At 55.1% G+C, this 21,357-nt stretch overlaps 2 long non-coding RNA genes and 1 other non-coding gene across 4 annotated transcripts in view; all 3 read right to left on the reverse strand.

Moving 5' to 3' along the window:
• Positions 1-5,925, reverse strand: part of LOC119864204 — a 67,912-nt gene extending 61,987 nt beyond the window's left edge. For both annotated transcript variants that reach the window (XR_005373306.1, XR_005373305.1), the window contains exons 1-2: positions 5,819-5,925; positions 935-1,053 (exon numbers count right to left, since the gene is read on the reverse strand). This is a non-coding gene — a long non-coding RNA (uncharacterized LOC119864204). The remainder of the gene's footprint in view (positions 1-934; positions 1,054-5,818) is intronic.
• MIR129-2 (microRNA mir-129-2) lies at positions 3,922-3,984 on the reverse strand. Its single transcript, NR_049260.1, has one exon. It is a non-coding gene; the product is annotated as a microRNA mir-129-2 (primary transcript).
• Positions 5,926-15,224: 9,299 nt separating the features above from the next.
• On the reverse strand, positions 15,225-16,331 carry LOC111090927. Its single transcript, XR_005373307.1, has 2 exons — positions 16,070-16,331; positions 15,225-15,862 (listed from the first exon to the last, which is right to left on the reverse strand). It is a non-coding gene; the product is annotated as an uncharacterized LOC111090927 (long non-coding RNA).
• Positions 16,332-21,357: the final 5,026 nt, after the last annotated feature.

Raw genomic sequence — 21,357 nt, forward strand, 5'->3', positions numbered from 1 at the left:
TTTACAGGGTAGGACTGCAGAGGATTCCAGTCAAATTTATTTCTTCTTTGAGTTCCACTTTCAAAATGTAAACATTTCAAACAATCCACGTAGCAGCCATTCAATTCATACAGCAAACAGGCCTGTCCTATAATCAGCTGAAGGTCTTGCATGCAATTTGCTTCTGTTCTGCCCCAAGCCTCAAGTCCCCCTCAAAGATTTCCGGCAGTTTCCTACATTTTGCTCACGTAACATCCAAGGATTAGCCAGGTAGCTCGCTCTCTCCCTTACAAATCCAACAGCCTTGGACTTTCAAAGTTCTCTGCCAAGCTCTGCACTGAATTCCCCCATACGAATTCACAGTAGGACTCTGAAGCTCAGAAAGGCAGCTAAACAAGAGCTCGATAGCAGAGGATTGTGCTGGTTAATAGGAAAAGTAAATGTATCGAGAGTTTAAAGCCTTACCCCTCAAAAAAAAAAAAAAAAAAATCAATGACCTAAAACTTTTCCTGCCTGTCCTATGCTCAACTTCAGTGAAGGAGAAAGAACTCAACACTTCCATTTCTTCAGAGAAACTGGGCTCAGCAAATAACCTTGCCAGGCCGTACCTCCCCGGGGCCTCGAGAGGTCAGAAATAGCCCAGGAGGTCGGGGGTGGCGGGGGACCATGTGCCCCACTGAGAAGTCCTGCACCCCTCAGTGCTGGGGGCCTGCACACACCGGGGCCCAAGTCCTGCCAGAGGATAAAACAGGAAGGGGGCTGTCTCGGGGGGCGCTGTCTTTCCTAGTGGCCTCTGTGACGGGTGCCTTTCTTTGCCAAAAGAAGCCACTAAGGACCGTCCCCAAGCACTGGATCCCTGACTTCCCTGTGTCGCATTGCCAAGTGAGCAGTGTGTGTGGGTCTCCTCGGTTCTGCCCAGGCCAAGGGGCCCTGGGCTGGGGTGTCTTTCACTCACCTGGGACTCGGGCGCTCATTCGTTCAGACTCGCCAGTCCGTGAGGCCTCTGGGACTCCCTCCTACCGTGGCCACCCCTCGTGTAGACCTCCGGCTGGCTGTCGGGACAGGTCTGACTACCTAAAAGGGAAAAAGATGGGGAGGGTTACTCTGCTGGCTCAGGAGACGAGTGACAGAGCTGGGGGGCAGGGACATTTCATGGGAAGTCAAGGAGGGGGCTGCAAAGCAGGGATGCTGATGCCCCAGGAGAGCTCTCCAGGGATGCCCGCCAAGCACCCGGGTTGGAGAAGTCTCTGGGACAAAGGAGGTCTTGGCCTCAGGTTGCAGCAAGTGTGCCCAGGATTCTTGGATTCCACCTCAGCCCCTTCCTTTGCCTCCAACCTCAGGCAGCTGGGCGGAAGGACTCAAAGCAACCTCAGGTGTTGGGAAGAGGACAGAAAGGCCAAGGGGGAAAACCTGGTTGTGGTCACAGGTGCGGAGGAACGCGGGGGACTGCATGTGCACCCTCACCCCCCGCCTTGGCCAGGCCGGCCCAGCCACTAGAGGGCACAAGGCCGGGGTGGGGTGGGGGTGCCTCCCCGTGGTGCCTGCACCCCTTCCTTAGCTCCAGAGACAACCTCTGGCCTTGCTCTTCCAGCACAGCAGGAGACTAAGCTGGCTGAGGGCTCCCTGGGGGGCTGCGAGACCCCCTGGGCAGGGCGAGGGTATGGGGAGGAAGGGTCTCCCGCGGTCACCCCGACCTCGGGCCCTCCGTAGGGGCGCGAGGCCCACATCAGGTGCCAGGGCCTGGAAGTTTCCATCAGGCCCCTGGCTCACCGGGTGACGTGGCTGTTTTCAAGAGGGGTGTGCTTCAGCCGGTCGAGGGCCCTAAGCTAGCACCCCCCCTTCCCAGCAAGGCGGGGTGGGGAGGGGGAGACCCGGCCTCAAGCTACGCCTCCGCCTGCAGGAGGAAGCAAAGCGGCCCCAGGCCCCAGACTAGCCCTTACTGCGGGGGGCGGGGGTCCTCCCCTGGGCGCCCCACGGCCGGCCCAGCCCCCCCCGCAGGCCCCCCGGGCCGGGCGGAGGGCGAGCAGCGGGCGCGGGCTCGGGAGCTGCGGGCGCGGCCGCCTCGAGGCAGCAACAGTTGTCCGGCTGAGCCGGGGAGCCGGGCCTCGCTGTGCGCACGACGCCGGCCGGCCGCGGCTCCCGAGCCCCCGGCCCCGGCCCTGCCCCTGCCCCTGGCCCTGTCCCGGGGTGGGGGGGGCGCGGGGCCGGGCCGCAGTGACCCCGCAGCGCGGCCCGGCCTCCGGGGCAGGTGCGCTCTCCAGGGCCGCCTGGCCCAGCTCTGCGGGAGGTCGCGCTCCGGGGGGGGGGGGGGAGGCGCGGGCTTCGGGCCGGGCAGGGGGCGAGGAGGGAGCCGGAGCCGAGGAGGAGCCCGGGGGACCGGGGGCGAAGCTGTCCTTAGGCTAAGGCCGCCCCTGCGCGCATCGCTCGGCCCGCAGCCATCGCTCCACAGACGGCCCCGGCCGAGAGGCAGGGGGGAAGCCCCCCGGGCTTTTGCTCTCGCTCCATCTCCTTTGCACATCTTAGGGCCCCTTTTACTCTCTCAGGAAACGCAAGCAGGGAGGGAAAATCTCCTTTATCTGGGGAGAGGGGCTCTGCGGCAGCCCTGGAGGCCGCCGTCCTCGCCCGCGGAGCCTTCCCGCGGCGCAGCCGGGAGAGGGTGGCCGTGCCCAGCACGCCCAGACTCCCAGTCCTCAGGCCTCCCGGCACACGGCGGAGTCTGGGTGCCCGGAGCGGCGAGGGGCACGGGGCTGGGCGCTCCCACCGCCAGGCAGCGGGGGCTGGGGCGCGGGGGCGGCTCGGGCCCTCCCCGAGAACGCGAAGCTTCGCGGCCATCGGGTCTCGGGCTCCCCCATCCCTAGACTCATCCTCTACCCGTGTTCCTCCCTGTGGGCGCCGGCCAGTGTCTGTGTGTCCTTCTGGCCCAGTCCCTAAGGGCGTCTAGCACTGTCTCTAGCTGGCGAAGGACACGGGGCGCAGAGCACGGGGAAGGCCTGATTTGTGCCACTTGTACCCCAAGTGCCAACGACTGCAAGGGGAGGAGGGGGACCCCCAGGCAATCCTCAGCCCTGCAGCTCCGCTCCCCTCCCCAGGACGGGGCGCCTGGAGAGGCCAAGGCAGGGCTGCTGCTGCTGCTGCTGCTAGGCTGCGGAGTCGGGTGCAAGCACATCTCTCCAAGGCGCCTTCTCTGCGGGGCTTTCCCCAGCTTTCGCCTGTTTTACCCCCTTCCGTGCTACTTAGTTTGGAAAAGGATGAGATGGGAGAGACCTGAGGCTGCCAAACGCCCCAAATTAGGTTGGAAGCAGGTGCGGGGGGTAAAAAGAGTGCGGGGAGCGGGCGGCGCCTGGGTGTTCTCCGTCTTTCGGAGCTGCCCAGTCCCCCGCGGCCGCCGCACCTGCGGGTCCCCCACGCCGGGGCAGAGGGCGCCGAGGGCCTCCCGCCCCTCCCCAAGGGCTTCCCCACCCCTACATTGCAGACCCGGATCATCAGGGCGAAAACGCCCAGGACGTGTCCCAAACTGGTTCGCATCCCAGCTACTGACTTGGCCTTCAGACCGGGTCCCTTTTCTTGCAGGGGGTGGACGGGGTTATGCGGGGCGTGGGCAGGGGCGGGGGTGGGGGGAAGACACAACTTCTGTAAACTTTTATTGTATTTTAGCTTCTTTCCACTTCTCGGGAAACACACGCGCACCGCCTGCTTCCCATTCCCCCTGTGATACAAAGTCGATGTAGAAGTTGGGGGCGGGGGACCCGCGCGGAGGACGGGCGGGTGACCAGTGCCCCCCGGGAGCGCGGGGAGGACGCGAGGGAAGGAAAGGACCGTGTGTGTCTTCCGTGGAACGCGGGGAAAGGGCCGGGAAGGCTCGGGTCGAGCCGCTGCGGGAAGGTGCGGGCTCCGGCCCTCGCTGCTGGCCGCCGTCCTCTCGACGAGCGCGCCCTCCGCGAATGCTTTTTGGGGTAAGGGCTTCCGGCTATCGAGTTATGTACAGCAAGCCCAGACCGCAAAAAGATTCGCGAAGGGCAGAGTCTGCCGGCGTCTTCGGTCCGCCGCCGCCGCCGCCGCCGCCTCCAGCCCGGGGTGGCTCCGAACCCGGCGCCGAGCCCGCCGGCCTCCCCTGCGCGCTCCGCCGCTGCTCAGCCTTCCCGCCCCGCGCCCCCCGCGCCTCCTCCACGCCGCCCGCGACCCCCGGCTCGGCCCGCACAGGCGCGAGCCAGGCGCGTGGAGGGCGAGGAGGAGCGGAGCGCGGAGGGGAACCAGGCACCCCGGCGCCCGGCCTCCACCCCGTCCGCGCGCGCGGCGCCCCGAGCCTCCCCGCCGGGCCGGCCCACCAGCCCGCGGCCCCCTCCGGGGCTCCGCCAGCCCCGCTGCAAGGTCGCGCATCTCCGAACAGGTACAGTTCGGATTCCCCCTGCGCCCGTTCCCGTCCCTCCTAGTCCCCCAGCCGAGGCTCCAGCCGTGACTACAGGCGCTGCGTAAAGAGAAAAACTCCCCCAGAGCACTAAATAAATACAGACCAGGCCGCCCGCTCATTGGTGCGGACTAAAATCGTCACCCACCAATCAGGGCAGAGCTCACATTTCCCCCTTTTTTTTTTTTTTTTTCAGAAGGGGGAGGGAAGGGGAAAAAATATTTCCATTTCTAATTATTCAACAAAACCCAGACTGGAACACGTTAAAATCTTGTTGTTGCAAAAAAGCTGGCCGGGACCCCTACCTCCGCCCCCCCCAGTCCAGCCCGAGTGAGCGGAGGGGTGCAAGATACAGAGCAAGGGAGGGTGAAAGAGAGAGAGAGAGAGACCTCTCCCAACGGGATCCAAGCCAGAAGATGCAGACAGAAAACGACAGGCAAAGATGAACATAAAATAAATCCAAACTCCACGATAGTCAAGCCTATTTCTAGAAAAATGAGAATGTCTCAATCTCCCCCCCCCCAAAAAAAGTTCTGAATGCTCAAGAGCGGTGGTGAAGCTCCTCCCTCTGCACCCTTCCCCAGACCCGTCTAGATATGGGGTGTCTCGTGGCCCACTCGCCTCAGCTGCCCTTGCGCTGCTGCAGCCCCCCCCTTCCTCCCCATTCTGCAGATGGCTGAGGGGAACAACAAGGGACGAGCCCCTCGCGGGTCGCCGGCTCCCACAACCGCGGGAGATTCCGGCCTCTGCAGAAGGAAAGAGCGGGGAGGGGAGGGGAGGAGGGCGATCTCTGGCGTGCGTCCTCCCTGCTCCCGCTCCCCCTCTCCCCCGCGGCCCCCGCGGCCCCGCCATCCATCCAAACTTTGAGGGGCTGCCCTCCTTCCTCCCACCGCAGCGCCGCCCTTCCCGCGTCGGCTCCGGCGCGCCCTCCCGCCCCCCGTATCCAAGAAGGGCGTGGGCAAGGGAACGTTCCGAGCACCTCCCTCCCCAACGGGAGTCTCCCCGCCGCCCCCGCGGGGGAAAACTCAGCCAGGGTGGGATGCTGCAAACAGTGCAACAAAGTTGCCATATTTGTCCCCTGCCTGCCCGGGATCGACGTGCGGCGGGCGCGGGCGCGCACACACTCCTGCTCGGCACGCCCGGGACGGGCGCCCCTGGACGGAGTAGCCCGCGTCCTCGGGCGCCTGTAGACCCCCCTCCCCGCCCCTCCATCCCGCTCCAGCCTCCTCCATCCCGCTCCATCCCGCTCCATCCCCGGCCCAGCACCCGGGGCACGGCCGCCGGAGACGCGCGCGCACACGCCCCCCGAGCGTTCGGGGGGCTCCCGGGTCTGCGCCCGCCCCTGCGCCGCGGGCCCACGCAAGGAAAAGTTGCGCGCGGCCCGCCTGCCGCGGGCGCGCCCCCCCCCCCCCGCCCCCCGCCCCGGCTCCTTACCTGGGCCCGGGGCCCCGGAGCGCGCCGGTCCCGTCCGCACTGCAGCCGGCTCCGGGAGTCCCTTCCGCGCGGCCCGCTCCCCCCGGCCTCCCCGCCCCCACGGGGCCCGCCCGGCGGCGGACAGGCTCTCCAGGTAAGTATATAAGTTACTGTACTGTGTGGGAGGGTCACGATCTCGGTAATTGCCGCTCCCCGAGCTTAACCCCTGCGTTCCTGCCTTCCTCCAACTTGTTGAGGACTCGTCGGGCCGCGGGCGAGCGAGCGAGCGAGCGCGCCGGCCGGGAGGGGGGCTGGGGCAGAGGGGGAGAGGGGGAGAGGGGGAGAGGGGCCCGGGCCGGGCGGGGAGAGCGAGACGGCGGGCGGCGCCTCCAGATGCCCCCCCCCCGGCAGCGGTTCTCATTGGACAGGTCTTCCCCCCACCCCCGGCTCCCCCGGCTCGGCCCCCCCCCCCCCCCCCGCCGTCTCCCATGTAGGGGACGTCTCCAGGCAAAGTCACGATTCCTTCTCAGTTCGGAATGAACTGTGACTAGAGCCATGACGCAGCCAGCGCGCATTACTCACTTTTTGCAGTCACGACTTGGGAATCCGTGCTGGCTCCAACCAAAATTACACCGCTGCCATTGAATTATTTAATAGGATCCAGTCCGGGGGTAAACTTGTGCGTTGTGCCGAGGGATGGGGGAAACGAGGACAGGAGGCATCCCCCCTCCTGCTCCAGGACTCCTGGACCCCCTCCCCTCCCCACCATCATCCCTGCTCCATGTGCTGCAAGTGTTTTCTTGCGCTACTACCCCTCCCGGGCCGGCCGCTCCACCCACCCCCCATCCCCACCCCCAGCTAGTTTCTTTGCAAATGTGCCAGAATTTGTAAACACGACCACGCAACTTTGGGGACCGAGAGGGGCGAGGCTGGGGGGGGGGGGAAAGGAGTGGGTCCGGGTGAATGACGAGGAGGCCGAGGGGTGGGCCGAGAGCTGCGAGCAGCTGTGGTTGGAGCTGAATTGCCCAGGCACCGTGTGGGCTGCAGCGTTATTTGTGTTATTCTCTGCAACATCAGTAACAGCCCTTGTTACTATTGTGAGTCGACGAATACTCAGTCTCTCTCGGCCGGGGAGCCTTGCAGAGAGGGACTGCTCCTGGACTAAAAATAACTGGACCCACCCTCTGTATTCCCCCCTCCCAGGGCTGCGCCTTGGGTGCCCTGCCTGGGGGTCAGGTCACGGAAGCCAGAGACTTGCTGGTTCAGAGCAGGGCAAGGGGAGCGCAGAGCATCTGGGCTCTCCTCCTCTCTCGGCTGAGGGCTATCCCCTCCCCAGATACTTACCTCACCATCCCGAGTTTATTTTTTTTTAATTATGTAGAAAATATCCCTGTATACAAACAAGCTTATTGCAGATCTGCAAGATTCATCCCCCCTAACGTGTACGGCCCACCTTTGTGGGCCAGTTAGAGGATGCATTTTTTATTATTCCTGGAGGAGGACTTAATCAGTATGAATGTCTTTGTGTGCGCGTGATATTCATCCCCCCTCTGGCCTCTGATAACCTTCCTCCCTCCTCACCTGTCTGGCTACAGGTTTGGTCAAAGTGTCTGGAGCTGACTGCAATGAATCTCACTCTGGGTCGAGCCCAACCCCAGGGACTTGACCGACTCCGCAATAACATTTGGCGACTTGGGGAAGAACCCCCCCATTCCCCAGGTTCCCTCGGAGCCGGTTTCCAGAAGCCCTTTGGCTTTTGACTTTAAGGCGCCGCGCGTCGTTCCCAAGCCTGGATTCTCTGCGCATCGCACCAGCAACTCCTGTGCTTTGGTTTCTAATTCATTCATTCCACAACTCATTTGGGGCTCCTGTGACTAGGACGCGAAGGAAGGGGAGATAGTAAGAAAAATGCCATAATGCACAGACACATCTTTACACACCTTACGGGGGAACTGCAGGATGTGGGGGGCATGAAGGGGGAGGCGACAAGGGTCCGAATAAAGCAACCTATAGCCTCTTATTTTGAGAGTCACCATCACCGGAGAGAAATCTTTCAAACCCACTGGCGGGAAGGTGCAGGAGCTTGGGAATGGAGACCCAGAGAGGGACTGGCCTTTGCGAAGAAAGCTGGTGAGCAACCGGCTTTCGGTTCCTGGAGCGCTGGGCCCTGGCTCATCCTCGAATCTAACACTTGGCTCCCCCCTCCTTTAATTTTTTTTTCCCTTTCCTTCCCACTCACCCCTCCTTTTCCCCAAAGCTCTCGCCGAAGTCACGACTCTCCCCTTTGAACATCCTTAACCCGCTCCTTTCCGCATCCCTCTCCCGCAGCCGGGGCGGGGCTCCCCGCAGCTGGCGCCAACCCCGCCCCCTGGCGCTCGCAGCCGGGCTCGCCGCGGACCGAGGGATTTTCAGCACCTGCCTCGGTGGACAGCTGCCGCGCCCTGAGCCGCGGGGCCGGGCTCCCCAGCCTCGGCTCCCACCCCAGGGAAGCCTGTCCAGGGAGCAGAGGTTGTCCCTCTCTTTACCTCCCGGCCCCATCCATGCAATTTTAATCTATATCACATCGCCTCCATTAATCTCGAAGCGAGATGGTCCATTAAGTGGGATCTGGGCACCCTTCAAGGCAGAGAAAACCGGGAGGGGCGGGGGGCAGGCGAGAAAACCGGGCTCAACAGCGCCGACCCATAAAGAGAGAGGGAGTTGCAGCAGCTATTGATTCAGAGATTCGTCAGGGTGATTCCCGGCTCTGCAAGAATTCCCCTTTTCAGTTCCTTTGCATGCAGCCCCAAATCCATTATGCACACACACACACACACACACACACACACAGAGCTATGCCCCTCACCCTCCACTCAGTCCCACCCTCTTCTTCAGAAAGGGGTAGAAAGGCAGCCAAAAAAAGAACCCCAGAGCATGCACAAAGTAAGCCTCAGCTCATACTCACAGTCTGCGGCATGCACATGACATAATATTACTTACCCAAACGGGAACTCCTTAAGAGAGAGAAAGAGAAACATAGGGGGAGGGAAGAGAAAGTGGAGACAGAGAGGGAGACAGGAGAGAGGAGAGGAAAAATCCAACAATTAATTTCCAGACATAGTTGGGGGGGGCAATGCGGTGATGTCCAGGTTTTCTTCCACCCGCGCTGGCTTTTTATCCAGTACAGCCCTCGGTCTATTTCTGGAACACGATCAAACCCTGATGCTATTTTTAGCAAGAACTGAAAAAACCTCCACACACAAAGGCATTTCGCTGGAACGTTACATCCAAAACATTAAATGTGCATTAAGCGCCCCCTCCCCACTTGTTTCTGCACCACCAGACTCGCTTGCATTACTGCAGGTGATGTTTTTCAAAGCGGAAAAAAATACCCAAATATTATGTTTTCCCACCCTCCCGTTAACTCCCGTCTGCCTCTGCCTGTTGCAAGCTCCTCGCAGTCTCCCCAGCAGAAGGCTTTGGAGTGGTTGTATTCTTTTAGAGCTGCCTGTCTTCATTGACCAGATTCCCTGATTGCTGGGGGGCAGAGGGGGAGCGGGGAAAGGGGGTGCTTAGGCCCCTTCCCCAGAGGAGCTTCCCAAGCAAGCTCTGGAGTCTAACGCTATCCACGATGGAGATTCCCAAATGAGGGAGAGGAGAAGAAGCAGAAGAAGAAGAAAAAAAAAAAAAGAGCTTCCATACCCTTCCCACGTTTCCCACCCATGCTTTGCAAAATCGCGCTGTGTTTGCAACACACCGCCTTTGGAAATGTATATTTTGAAAGCTGCATGTGCGTGCGTGTGTGTGTGTGTGTGTGCGTGTGTGTGTGTTTTGCGTTCTAGTAAATTCACTACGAGAGGGCTGGAGAAAATAGACTCCTGAAGGCAGCGCGGAGCAGCCGCCTTGAGTCTCCTCTGCCAGCCTGCGTCAGTCAGGAGCTGCTGACGTCACGCGCAGATTCTCCTCTTCGGTGGGTCGGCTTCGGCGGGGAGGAGGCTCCCGCTCGCACTCGGCGCTTTGTGCTCGGCGCGGGCGGCCGCCACCCGGGCGTGCTGGCTGCTGCGGCCCGAGGGCGGGCCCCCAGCTCGGCGCCCCAGCTCAGCCCCAGCTCGCCCTAGCTCATCCCCAGTTCATCCCCAGCTCGCCCTAGCTCGCCCCAGTTCGCCCTAGCTCGCCCCAATTCATCCCCAGCTCGCCCCAGTTCATCCCCAGCTCGCCCTAGCTCATCCCCAGCTCATCCCCAGCTCATCCCCCAGCTCGCCCCAGTTCAGCCCCGGCTCGCCCCAGTTCAGCCCCAGTTCATCCCCAGCTCGCCCTAGCTCGCCCCAGCTCGCCCCAGCTCATCCTCAGCTCATCCCCAGCTCGCCCCAGTTCATCCCCAGTTCATCCCCAGCTCGCCCCCAGCTCATCCCCAGCTCATCCCCCAGCTCGTCCTCCCACCCGCCCCGGACCCCCCGCAGCCCCGCGCGACCCGGCGGCGGCGTCCTTTCCCCGCCCTTCGGCGGCGGCCGCGCCCGCGCAGGCAGGCAGCGAGGGCCGTGACTCGGGTGGATCTGGGCGCCGGTGGGGCAGAGCGCCCTGGCTCCGCGAGTGACGCAGGCGCCAGCTCCTAGGGCCGCGCGGTGCCCCCGCTCTCGCCTCCCCCCCGCCCCTCCCCCTCTCCAGCTCCTCTGCCCACGCATCCTGCTTGGTCTCCCACGGAATCGGCCAGCTGCAGCCTCCCAGAGCTACAGACAGATAGACTCCCGGGCAGGGACAAGCGAGCCTGCAGCTGCACGCGCACACGCACACGCGCGCACACACTCCCCTTTGTAAATGGCCAGCAGCGTTTAGGGGCTCCCCGGGATGGGGGGCTGCTTCCCAGGCCCTGGGCCCCAGGAGTCACGGGGGGGGGGAGGGGAGGGCCGGCTCGCTGCTGCAGCCTCACCCCCTCCTCACCACGCAAAAAGGGAACCCACCTCCGCAGATATCCTGATGGCAGGGGAGTCGCCAATAAACAACTTTTGTTGAATGGTGAGGGAGGAGAAAATTCAACAAAGATGCAGATGCTCAGTCCCCAGCGACATGACCAGAACTTTTAAAGACTAGGTGATGGCTTACCCTTTCTCTCTCTCAAAGACCCACAAAGAGACCTTTTATTTTTTTCTTCTTCTTAAAATAATATCCCTGAAAAAGGAGCCCAGTGGATCAGTGCTATTTTTAAACCTATCCGAATGGAGCTTGTTTCCTGAGGGTGACAAAGTGTGTGTGTGTGTGTGTGTGTGTGCACGCGCGCGTGCACACTCACATGCCTCGGTGTGTTGGTTCTGAATCTGAAGGTTTCAGCAGAAGACCTGCCACACCTCAGTATGACAAAGGGTTTAGGGATTGGCGGAGTGATGGAAGTGGGAAGAATTCCTGCAAATTGAAGGATCTGAACAAAATCACACCCTACAGGGATTACCCTGCCCAAATCTACACAGCATCCTAGACCCAATTCACATAACCCTTGCCCGGACAGGCAGGGGGGACACTGGAAAGCAGAGACCTGGCTTGATACCTGGTTTATCACCTTTATTCACCCTCATCCTTAACATTTCCTGACAGTGGTTTCCCTTGATGCCCATAAACAGTCTTCCAGAGGTTGGTTACCACTACAATCTGGGACACCAGGCCTGGGAGTGATCATGGGCGGACCTTCCATCAGTGTGACCTTTAATACCCTATCTTCTCCCTCTTCACACCTTCCTAGGCTTCACCGTAGCTTGCCTCAGAGATTTTGATTTAAGCTTAAGCCCATGGTGTACCCTCAATTCCTGTCTGTGGATTAAGTTCTGCCTACCGAACAGAGACAGAGGGCAGCAGCCCATCAGCAGCTGCTTATTTTTAGCTCCACGAATGCATGTATGAATGTAAGCTAGAATGGGGCTACAGGGGGAGGTGTGCAGTCAGAAGAAGTATCAATGGGAGGTAGGCGGCCCTGGGTGTTGCACTGAAGGTGGCTTATCACATGGTATCATGACATGTGGCCTGATGGACAGGAAAGCTTCCCTATCATGTGGCAGCAGCATTTCAGGGCAGCCCTCTTGGAGTCATGAAAACGCCAGGCTAAGGATGATTCTAAAGGCACAAGAGTGGGTAATGTTTCTGGAGACAGGAGACTAGGTATGTGCAAGCATTAATTCATATAAATGGGCACCTTCACAGAGACCATCTAATTCCTATGTAGAGAGGAGACCACTTAAAATAACGTGACCTACTTACTACGGTGGTTGGATACCATCGTGTCTATGTTGAGATCAAGGCAGGTTCATTTGAGGTCATGGTGGGGTCCCTTGACATCTTTCAGCAAACCGTGACTCTAGCTCTACCAGACGAGGTAGACTTGGAAGTAGAGGAAATGTGCTCAATGTAGCAGCCAAAACTGTACTCCTTGAGCTTTAGTGGACCTGTGGACGCAGCGTCTCCCCCTGCCAGAGGGTGCCCCTCTGCCACCACCGGGTTTTGCTACTGGGATCAAGCCTCCTGGTCAGACTGCAGGTGAGGGTGTGCCTAGGAAGCTCAGCAGAAACGTTTGCAGAGAGTTAGTCCTCAGTAGCCAGCCTCCTCCATTTCTCCTCCGCATCACTTGAGCCCCTTTGGTACACGCCTGGACTAGAGCTGGTTGGTGTCCTTGGCTTTCTGAGCTCTCCTACCACCTTTTGCTAAGTGCCATGGTGGCCAATGCCTGTTCAAGCATTCGAGCTAAGCACCTAGGGCATTCATGGACTGATGTGGAACCTCTGCACACGGAAAACCACCTTCTGTACCGCCAACCCATTCCTGGGCATCCCAAGCATGAAGACGACTCATTTCCCCTTATTCTCCCAAGAGGGCCAGTGGGAAGGCTGTTGTCACCAAGCCCTTGTAAAGAACCAAGTCTCCTTTCTTTCAGGGTCAGTGAAGCCCAGAAATGTCCCGCCTGTGTCTCTTGTCTCCTCCCCAAGCACCAAGAAAAATGCCAGTAATTAAAGTACTAGGCTTACAGAAGGAAAAAACTGCAGGTCCCAGGGGATGAACCAAGGGGAATAGTTCAACACCTCTTTGCCTAAAGGTGTTTCCCCGTGAGGTAGTAGACCTATTTGAACCTAAATAAGGGATGGAGCAGGGGAAAAAGAAGCCAGTGGGTTTTGAGCACCAGCACTGTGACAGACACTGTGCTGGGCACTTTTACATAAATGATCCAATACTTGAGGCAACTGTATGGGTGTCATCATAACAATGTTACCAACCCAACTGGGTTGTTGAGTACAGAAATCACTCCAGAAATATTAGTTATTATTCTTCCCAATTTAAAGCTAAGGAAATGGAAACCAGGTAGCTGAAGTGACTTGTCCAAAAGCCTTAAAGCTTGAAGTTGGTAAAACTTGGTATCCGATAAAATTCATATCTGCGTGGCTCCAACACTCATGCCTGTACCACTCCATCATGGGGCCTCTATTCCAGGGCCTGGTCTCTTATATCCCAGTTCTAGGCACCATTGCATAGAATTGCAGATGTCTGGGACTTTCTTAGCAGTGGCCTGAATAATGAAACTGATTCATTCTCCCTTTGCCAGGAGAACCACCCCCCTAAAAGGCCAATCTGTGCGTGAGAAGAAACCCCCTCCAAGTCTACCAAGGAAAGCACCTGCTGGCTCAGCCTCATCCAAAACTCAAGAGATCTATCCAAAGCCAGCCAGTGTGGAGAGGAGATGCAGCAAACTTTACGTCCACCCAGCCATGTTTACTCCTCCACTGAGGAAGCAAGCCCTTTGTGTGGCCCTAGGGAGGAGTTAGAAACCCCCCAGTCCAGTCTTCCAAGAAAGCTGTCTTTAGGGGAGAACAGCAGTAAATATGCATTTGGGTTGGCCAGTGATCCAAGTTCTCCTGTCCTCCTTTAGAAACTGGCATCCCTGCTCATGTTCCCGATTCTGAAAACTTCAGGAGCTAAGGCATTAGCACCATGGGGGAGATGAGCCACAGCATGCGTAATGCAAGCTGTTCTACGATCCCCTTCCCCTGTTAAGTACGTGTTTTCATTACTTACCCTGATCGAGGTACATTCAGTCTTGGGAAATACTTCTTAGAAGCCAGCATATTTGGAGGTTTGAGAGTGACATTTTTAGGGACCACTTGCACGCTGGAAGAAAGGGACTAGAATCCCACCACCAACCCCCGTTTTTTGTGTTGCCACCAGCATTCAAAATTCTCAGCTTTCCACCTCCAAACAATTGCAGTGTTCAACTTCAGAACAGTTAAGACACTATCTCTTCTTCACACACCTTCATTATCAAGGGGCAAGCTCTTTCAAATGCCTTCCTCCCTCCCTACGCTACTCTGCTAGACACCCCAGAGAACCAGATGATAGGGTTTCCCATGCCTTGTCAGATGAAAGGCACATTTGGGAGAAGGGACTCAGAGGGTCACCCAGGAATATCTAGAGTGGGTTTCATGGTGAGGATCTAAGCAAAGACGAGGAAGCCAGAGCAAGCACACAATAGGTGACTAAAGCTACAGAGGTAGTGTGGGGTAGGGCTCAGGATGCCAGCATGCTCTAGTTTAGCAGAGGCTAAATAGAAGAGGACCAGAGCTTGAAAAGCACAGACTATAGGGGGGAAAAACTCTCTGAGGGGTGCTTCAAGATGCCTCTGTGAGTTTGGCTCTAATTTTGTGGTTGATAGACCGTTGCCTACCATACGTGAATTTGGTAGGTGGGAAGAGCTCAATCACGAGTTCATGAATTAGCTACACTTTTTATCTTTTCACTGTTGAAAATGCCTTGAAACTAGCTGCTTGGATCACTATATCTGATAGGCCAACAGGAAAAAAATGGGCTCCACATTTCTTTAATTGGTAGTCCAATAAATACAGGCTGTGGCGCAGAGCAAGAATGCACTAACATATTTGCTGGACTGGCCAGTTTTTTTGTACTTATTGGCAAGGCTATGAGTTAAGTAACAGATTGAGTCTGAATCATGTCATGAGATGAGAGACTTGCAGCTCACCTGTGAAAACCCGGCATCTTCCATTAGCTCTGGCTTACCAATAAAAGTGGAAATAAAATGAGGTGGATATGATTTCTGGGTATGGTGGGTTTTCCAAGAACCACACTTTTTGTAGTGATTGTCTTTGAGAAGGAGAGCACAATGACCTAAACAAATTCTGATTTGGTCAATCCTGGCGTCTGTTTTATGGATGAGATTAGCATTGTGAGGCCGGACTAACATCTATCGCTTGGCTGGGGATCCCTGAAGGGCATTTGGGTCAATAAGAAGCAACAGCAGACAAATCTTACAGCCTAACAGGGTGGATCTCATGACCACTGGGCTTCTAGACAGTGCTGGCAAATGTCACTTACCTCACCATCCAGGAACCTGTGGTTCAGAACCCATGAAGAAAAGCCTTGGGCCTCAAATGAGAATGTCTAGAGTGAAGCCATCACAATGTGGTAAAATGAAATGCAAATTTAATTGGAGGGGGGAAAAAAAGTCTAGATGATTCCATCCTATGTTCAGGGGCAGTCCAATTCTGAGAACCTTTCTCCTTCTCTTCTTCCTACCTCCACGTTCTCAGTCAGTCCACACAGTCTTTCACTATAAGCTCTTTCACTATATCTGACTGAGATGAAGGGATTTCTGGTCTTTCCTTCTAGTTTTAACTACGTCACACCCCGATACCTTGAGTACCTTCACTGAGTGTGACTGCTCTGGCAGAGAGTCTTGCACCTTCAATTAGGATGGGCTGTGGCTTTCCTGACCTAGGGACTGACGGCTGGGCTGCTGGGCATGAAGCGGGGATAGGAGAGAGGGGAAACTAACGTGAGCCATCTGAATATAACTCAGCAGGGAACTTGCCAAACAGTGAGCAAAGCCGCTGCCCATGGAATGGGAGCCCGGGAGAAAGCGGGGTGGGTCGTGAATGGAAGAAGAATGGTGATCAGGACGGGGTAATTATGGCGAAGGGTTAAGAGGAAAGTGAATGTAAGCGGCAACATTGCAGAAAGCACGAGGCAAAGGATGAGGTGGGTCCTGGGTGTCTGAGGACTGCTTTGAAAACTCATCTGGTCTCCTCTTGATCACTGGCGCTCCTACAACAAGCAAGAATGAAAGGGATATGGCGTCAGCAACCTATAGTTCATCACTCACAGTTCCCTGTGAGCACGCAGTTCCAGGCTCTCCCCTCCCCTCCTTCAGTGATATTAGTTTGCCTTCCCTGGGAGTGGCCCGGTCTGGGGTGGGGGGTGAGGGGGCAGATCCTCAGGGCTACAGTTGGATAAAGGGATGCTCAGCCTTACCAGCAGATGGCCAAATAGGAGTTCACTTTAGATTGGCAGGTCGGGACCAACTTAATCACCAAGAAGTCACATTTCTGGCAAAGCAGAGCTTGTGGTAGTAACAGGCCATCCAGAGAGACCTGCTTCCACTGGTAGCTCAGGGCCAGGAAGTTACATCACCGACGAATATTTTTAACTGCACCAGTTTCTTTAAGACAGTGACAGCACCCAGAAGGTGCTGCGGAAACCCTACTCTCGGATCTGTTGCGTTATTACCAGGTACCATTCTGATCCCATTATGACATCACTCTGCCTATGGGAGAAGGGGCAGCCGGCAGAAAATCATGAGGTAGGGGTGGAGGAGGTAGGTAAACTGGGCGTGGCTGATGTCCCATTATGGAGATTCAGAGATACAGCAGTGAAATTGCGGACCCAGCACCCCACCCAAAGGGGAACGGGAATCCTGTGACTCGCCCACATCTCAAATCCCCAGAAAGAACCAACGTGGAAATGCTTTGAGTTTCTTCTGCATTAAGTGAGAAAGTTTACATCTTTGCATGGTACAGGAGAGTTGAAATAATATTTGGGATTCTCTCAGGGACCTAGATACCTTTGAAATGGGTGTTGGCGAGAGACGGGCCTTAAGAAAGATAAGTGGCCATGGAATTTCTAATTCCCAAGTGACTCAATATCAAGGGAGCTTAATTATGAGCCAGCTTGAAACAGGGAAAGCAGTGACTCAGGCCAGGATCTATATGTAAAGATCAACGACGTGGCTCCACTGTCTTTATTTTCTGCAGTTAAAAAGCCCAGTCTGGACCTCGGTTTCAACCTGCGTCAACCAGAAAGTCAGAACTGACACTGTGAGTGAAGGTCTGGTCCTGACTCTGCCATTTGCTCCTACCCCAAATCTGGAACATGTCACTCAATATCTTAAATTCCCAACTTCTATAATGAGCGTCCTGCTACCTGCCTTACCCACCTCACAAGATTTTATTTCTAAAATGTAGGTGTGAACATGTCCCACAGATTTAAAAAGGCCTCGCCTCTGTAATGGGAATTCTTCTCAGGCACCGTGGTAGTGACCCCGAGTTCTTCAGTCTGGGCATCACAGCGAGAGCACAGACTGGGCAAGCACTATCATGTACTTAATCGTCTCATGCGCTGAATTTTTTTTAAAAAGCCAGGTCGAAATGCTCTAGAATCCAGGGATTTTAGGGAACAATCCCATAGCCAGGTATCCCCTATTATATTGAGTGGTGAGAACAAGATCCACTTCTAATTTCCCGTGGGTCCCTTGGTTCTCGCTTCTCTTTGAGTTTTCACTCAGGAGAATCCTAAGAACAAGGAGGGCCCCTCAGGACGTCTGCTGGGCTCTGGTGGTGCCAGGAACTTACTTCACCTTCTAGGTTGTGGCTGCCTTATTTGTAAAAACCCCGCCACACGTGGTTGTGGTATTAAATGAGGTCATACAAGTAAGATGCCTGAGCACTGCGATGGCACCCAGGGAACGTTAGGTGAAATTATTAAGGCAGCAGAAGAGGCCAAGCTCTGGAGTCTCATCTTCCTTGGTGCCTCAGGTTACCTTAGTTTCTCCTGGGTTCAAGGCTCCGAGAAGCTCAGATGCCTCAAATGGATCCCCACCCACAGGGCAGGGCTGGAGGACCGCTAAGGAATTTCTACCAAAGAGCCAGTAGAGGGAGCTCCCAGGTAAAACTGCTCTTCTCTAGTCTACATTTGCTTCATTTCTCCCTAAAACAAATCTCTGCCCAGAGGCCACAGACTTTTTCTCTACCAGAGACCTTTTTACTGAGGGAAAACTAGAGTGCTCAGCAGAAGACCCAAACCCAATCCTGCTCTCAGAGAGCCCAGTAGTTCTGGAACTTGGGAGGCACATTGAGTCCCATTTGGCAAGGTTCAACTCTTGGGCTCCAGGTGCAACTTGGTATAGAAAGGACAGTTCCTGTTGGGGCTGAACCAAGGAGATCTGGGGCTGAGACTTTGAGGCTAACACTTCTCTCACCGTGGAATTTGGAATGTGCTCTAGCTTTCCAGTCCCCCTCTCTCCACAGATACCTAGAGTTGTAGGCACTGAAGGACCTTTATTTTAAACTTGTTACGAGGCCGTCATGAAGCCTGGCCACTGTTAAGCAGCAGGGTGAAGGAAATAGTCCTTGCCTGCTGTTAGGAGCCTTTAGACCCAAGTAGATGAGAAGCTAAATGATGGACACGGCATGTCTTTCAAAGACCTAAGGTGCTGCCGGAAAGGGGCAACATGGATTCTGCTGAGGATCTGAGCTGAGCTTTCCCCGTCCCTTCTCTGCTCAGATTCTTCAAGTCAACCAGGTGGCCCACTCTCAGGGCACAAGACCTTTCTTCCTCACACTTAGTTTCTGGCTCACAGTTAATCAATGCAATAGTAGGAGCCCCAAGAGATAGTGGGAAATATTTCTAGTCTTTCTTACAATTAACATCTGCTCACAGCCTGATTTTGATTAGCAGTGGCCTCATTTCTTTTAGGGTACCCACGGGGCTCTGTGCCTCACCTACTTACAGGATGATACATAGCTTAGGAGGAACCCAGAATGAGGCAGAGACTTGACATATAGGAAGGTTACATATATATGAGGGCTTCCTCTCCCTCCTTCTGCTGGCGTGATATCAAGATTAACTATAGCTAATATTTATTGAGTATTTACTAATCTCAAGTACTGTGCTCATAGGTAAGTAGCACCCCATTCAATCCTTACAACAACTGAGTGAAACAGTTCTTATTGCAATTTTATATCATTTTATAGTTGAGGAGCTGGGACTTAGGCTAAATAGCCTGCCTTAAGTCAAACAGCTGTTAAGTGTAGTAGCTGGTATCCTGAAATACAGGGCAGCCCCTCTTTGAGCCCTAGCTGGATTTTCCAGAACAGACAAGAGTGGAGTTCCCTTTGGTATTAGAAGTTTCCATGAGTACGGGGAACCTGGGCACACCTTAAGTCCCAACCAGGACCGATGGAAATATCTGATGTTCCTTCTCATTCCATTGTTTCCTTTTCATAGGCCAAGTATGACCTGTCTCACGAGGAAGAATTACCACCAGGCTGAAGCAGTTCACCTCCTCTTCCCTCTCTCACATAATCCCTTCGACTCTGGACTAACAGTGGACAAGAGGGACTCGTTACATCTTTGGCAGATGCGTCGGACTTCTATAACTTGGGATGAACTGAATGACCAACATCTGGGGACCTAGTTCAAGGATAGAATTCTTTAGGGCTCATGCCTGTAAGGAAAAGGCTCTTTGGGAACTGCCATTAAGAATAACCTGGGGGGGAAAAGAAAAAGAATAACCTGGGGGAGAGAGAGGTAAACTATGGATTTTATCAGCAGCTCTCAAATCATGACTTCATCAATCCTGATCTGTAACTTCGTTGGGCTCTATTTACCCAACTCTGCTTAAGGGTTAGTGTTGGCCCCTTTGACATGGGGGCTTGGACCATGTAGAGCAAGTGCAGGCTGCAGAGCAAACCTCACAGGAGGTACTCCTCATAATCCTAGATGACAAAGACCCTGCCTTCAATCACCCCATATGCTTGGCTGCTACTACCCACCCTCCTCTTGAAGTCAAGACAAGGAAGCTGTCCAGTGAGAAGGTAGGCTTCTGATGACATGGAGGAGAAAAAAAATGAAGGAGCTACTGCCTTGAAGAGCCTGAGAACCACTGGCGACAGGAAGAAGAGAGGACTCAGGCCCAGTCTTGTCTTGTCCTTTCAGCTCCATGTCTCTAGGACTGACACCAAATGTTTTGACTCATGGAATAAGTTGCTGCTGCCAGCCACCAGTAGGAGCAAATACAGAGGTTCTAATGGGCTTCAAACAATATGTTAAGTTGCAAATCGAAACACAACTTTGGTCTGGATTGTAACTCGGGAGAATTATTAATGTTTTGATTGGGTCTCAGACTCATGCATACAAGGGGCTTATTACGATTAGGGATTTATGGTCTGGTTGACTTCCAGGCCTTGAAATGGATGCACCAAGCCCTCAGCAGGGACCAGACCAGCCTGCATCATTCTGCAACCTGGCTTCATGTGCATCCTGCTTAGTTAGAGAGTATTTATATTTTCCTTGAACTCCCCTTCAAATGCCTAACAGTCCCCCACGAGGGACTTGAACGGGTGGGATATTAGGGACAGAGATGCCTTAAGAATAGAGGAAACGCTAATAACAGCAAGAATCCAACTGACCGCTTTTCATACACCAGGCAGTGTCCTAAGCTCTTCATATGTATTCATTTACTTATTGTAACCACAGGAGGTGGGTACGATTATTATCCCCATCTCATAGATTGAGGAAACAGAGAGGTTACTGAACTTGTCTGAGGTCTCCGAACTATCTAGTAGGCAGGGTTTGCATCCAGGCTCCCTGGCTTGTGTTCTGAGTCTCTCTTCTTAACAGAAAGATCTCTGAAGTGCTGGGAGGGGCTGGGCATGTATAGGTCCCAGGGGAAAAGGAATCCTTATTCAGTCTTGCGTTGTATTTGCTGTCAATTGTCTCTGGAGTGCCAGACATCGTGGGGACAAGTGGGACCAGGGAAACCTATTGTCTGAGGTCTGAACAACCACTGACCCCCTGCATCCCACAACCATAAAGGAAGACTGGTAACAAGGACAAACTTTACATTAGACTCATACATGCTTATTCTTCCAGACGCCTTAGGAGCTCCGTAAGGACAAGAATTATTCAGCTTGCTCTGAGCAGCACTCATGATATTGCATAAATTATAGGGTTGGTCAACTCTGACCCTTGCTTCAGAGATGAGGTCATGAAAGGCCAAGTGAATCACCTAAGTTCTCTAGGTTAGGGCAGCAGAACCTCGACTAGAGCCCAGCTGACACACCTGCTTCCACCAATTAATCACAGAGTCTCTGAAGACCAGGGGACAGACAAGAGAATGTAGTGGTCGCTGATGAGTACTGAAGCCCCTACCTTCTAGAGGGGGAAAAACCCAAAGGTGTTCCTTTAATCTGTCTAAGGGAAGTAAAACCTGGAGGGAGGGTCACCTTGCCCCAGGTCACAGGCCAAAGGAATGACCTCATTGATTTCTGCTCCCAAATGTTCAGCTCACCAGATTCCTTGAACACAATATAGGTGGTAAAGCTTTTAAAATTCTGAGAGTTTATAAATAGCAGGTTAATGTAGAGTGGGAGAAATCCTCATGCCTTGGTGGAAATGACTAACAAAGGAGTTTTCAGGGAGGGCTAGTGGCTATTTTACTATTCCTTAAAAAAAAATCCTCTCCCTAAATGATTCATTTTCCA

This window comes from Canis lupus, chromosome 18 (assembly GCF_011100685.1).
Source record: "Canis lupus familiaris isolate Mischka breed German Shepherd chromosome 18, alternate assembly UU_Cfam_GSD_1.0, whole genome shotgun sequence".
Taxonomy (NCBI): Eukaryota; Metazoa; Chordata; class Mammalia; order Carnivora; family Canidae; genus Canis; species Canis lupus.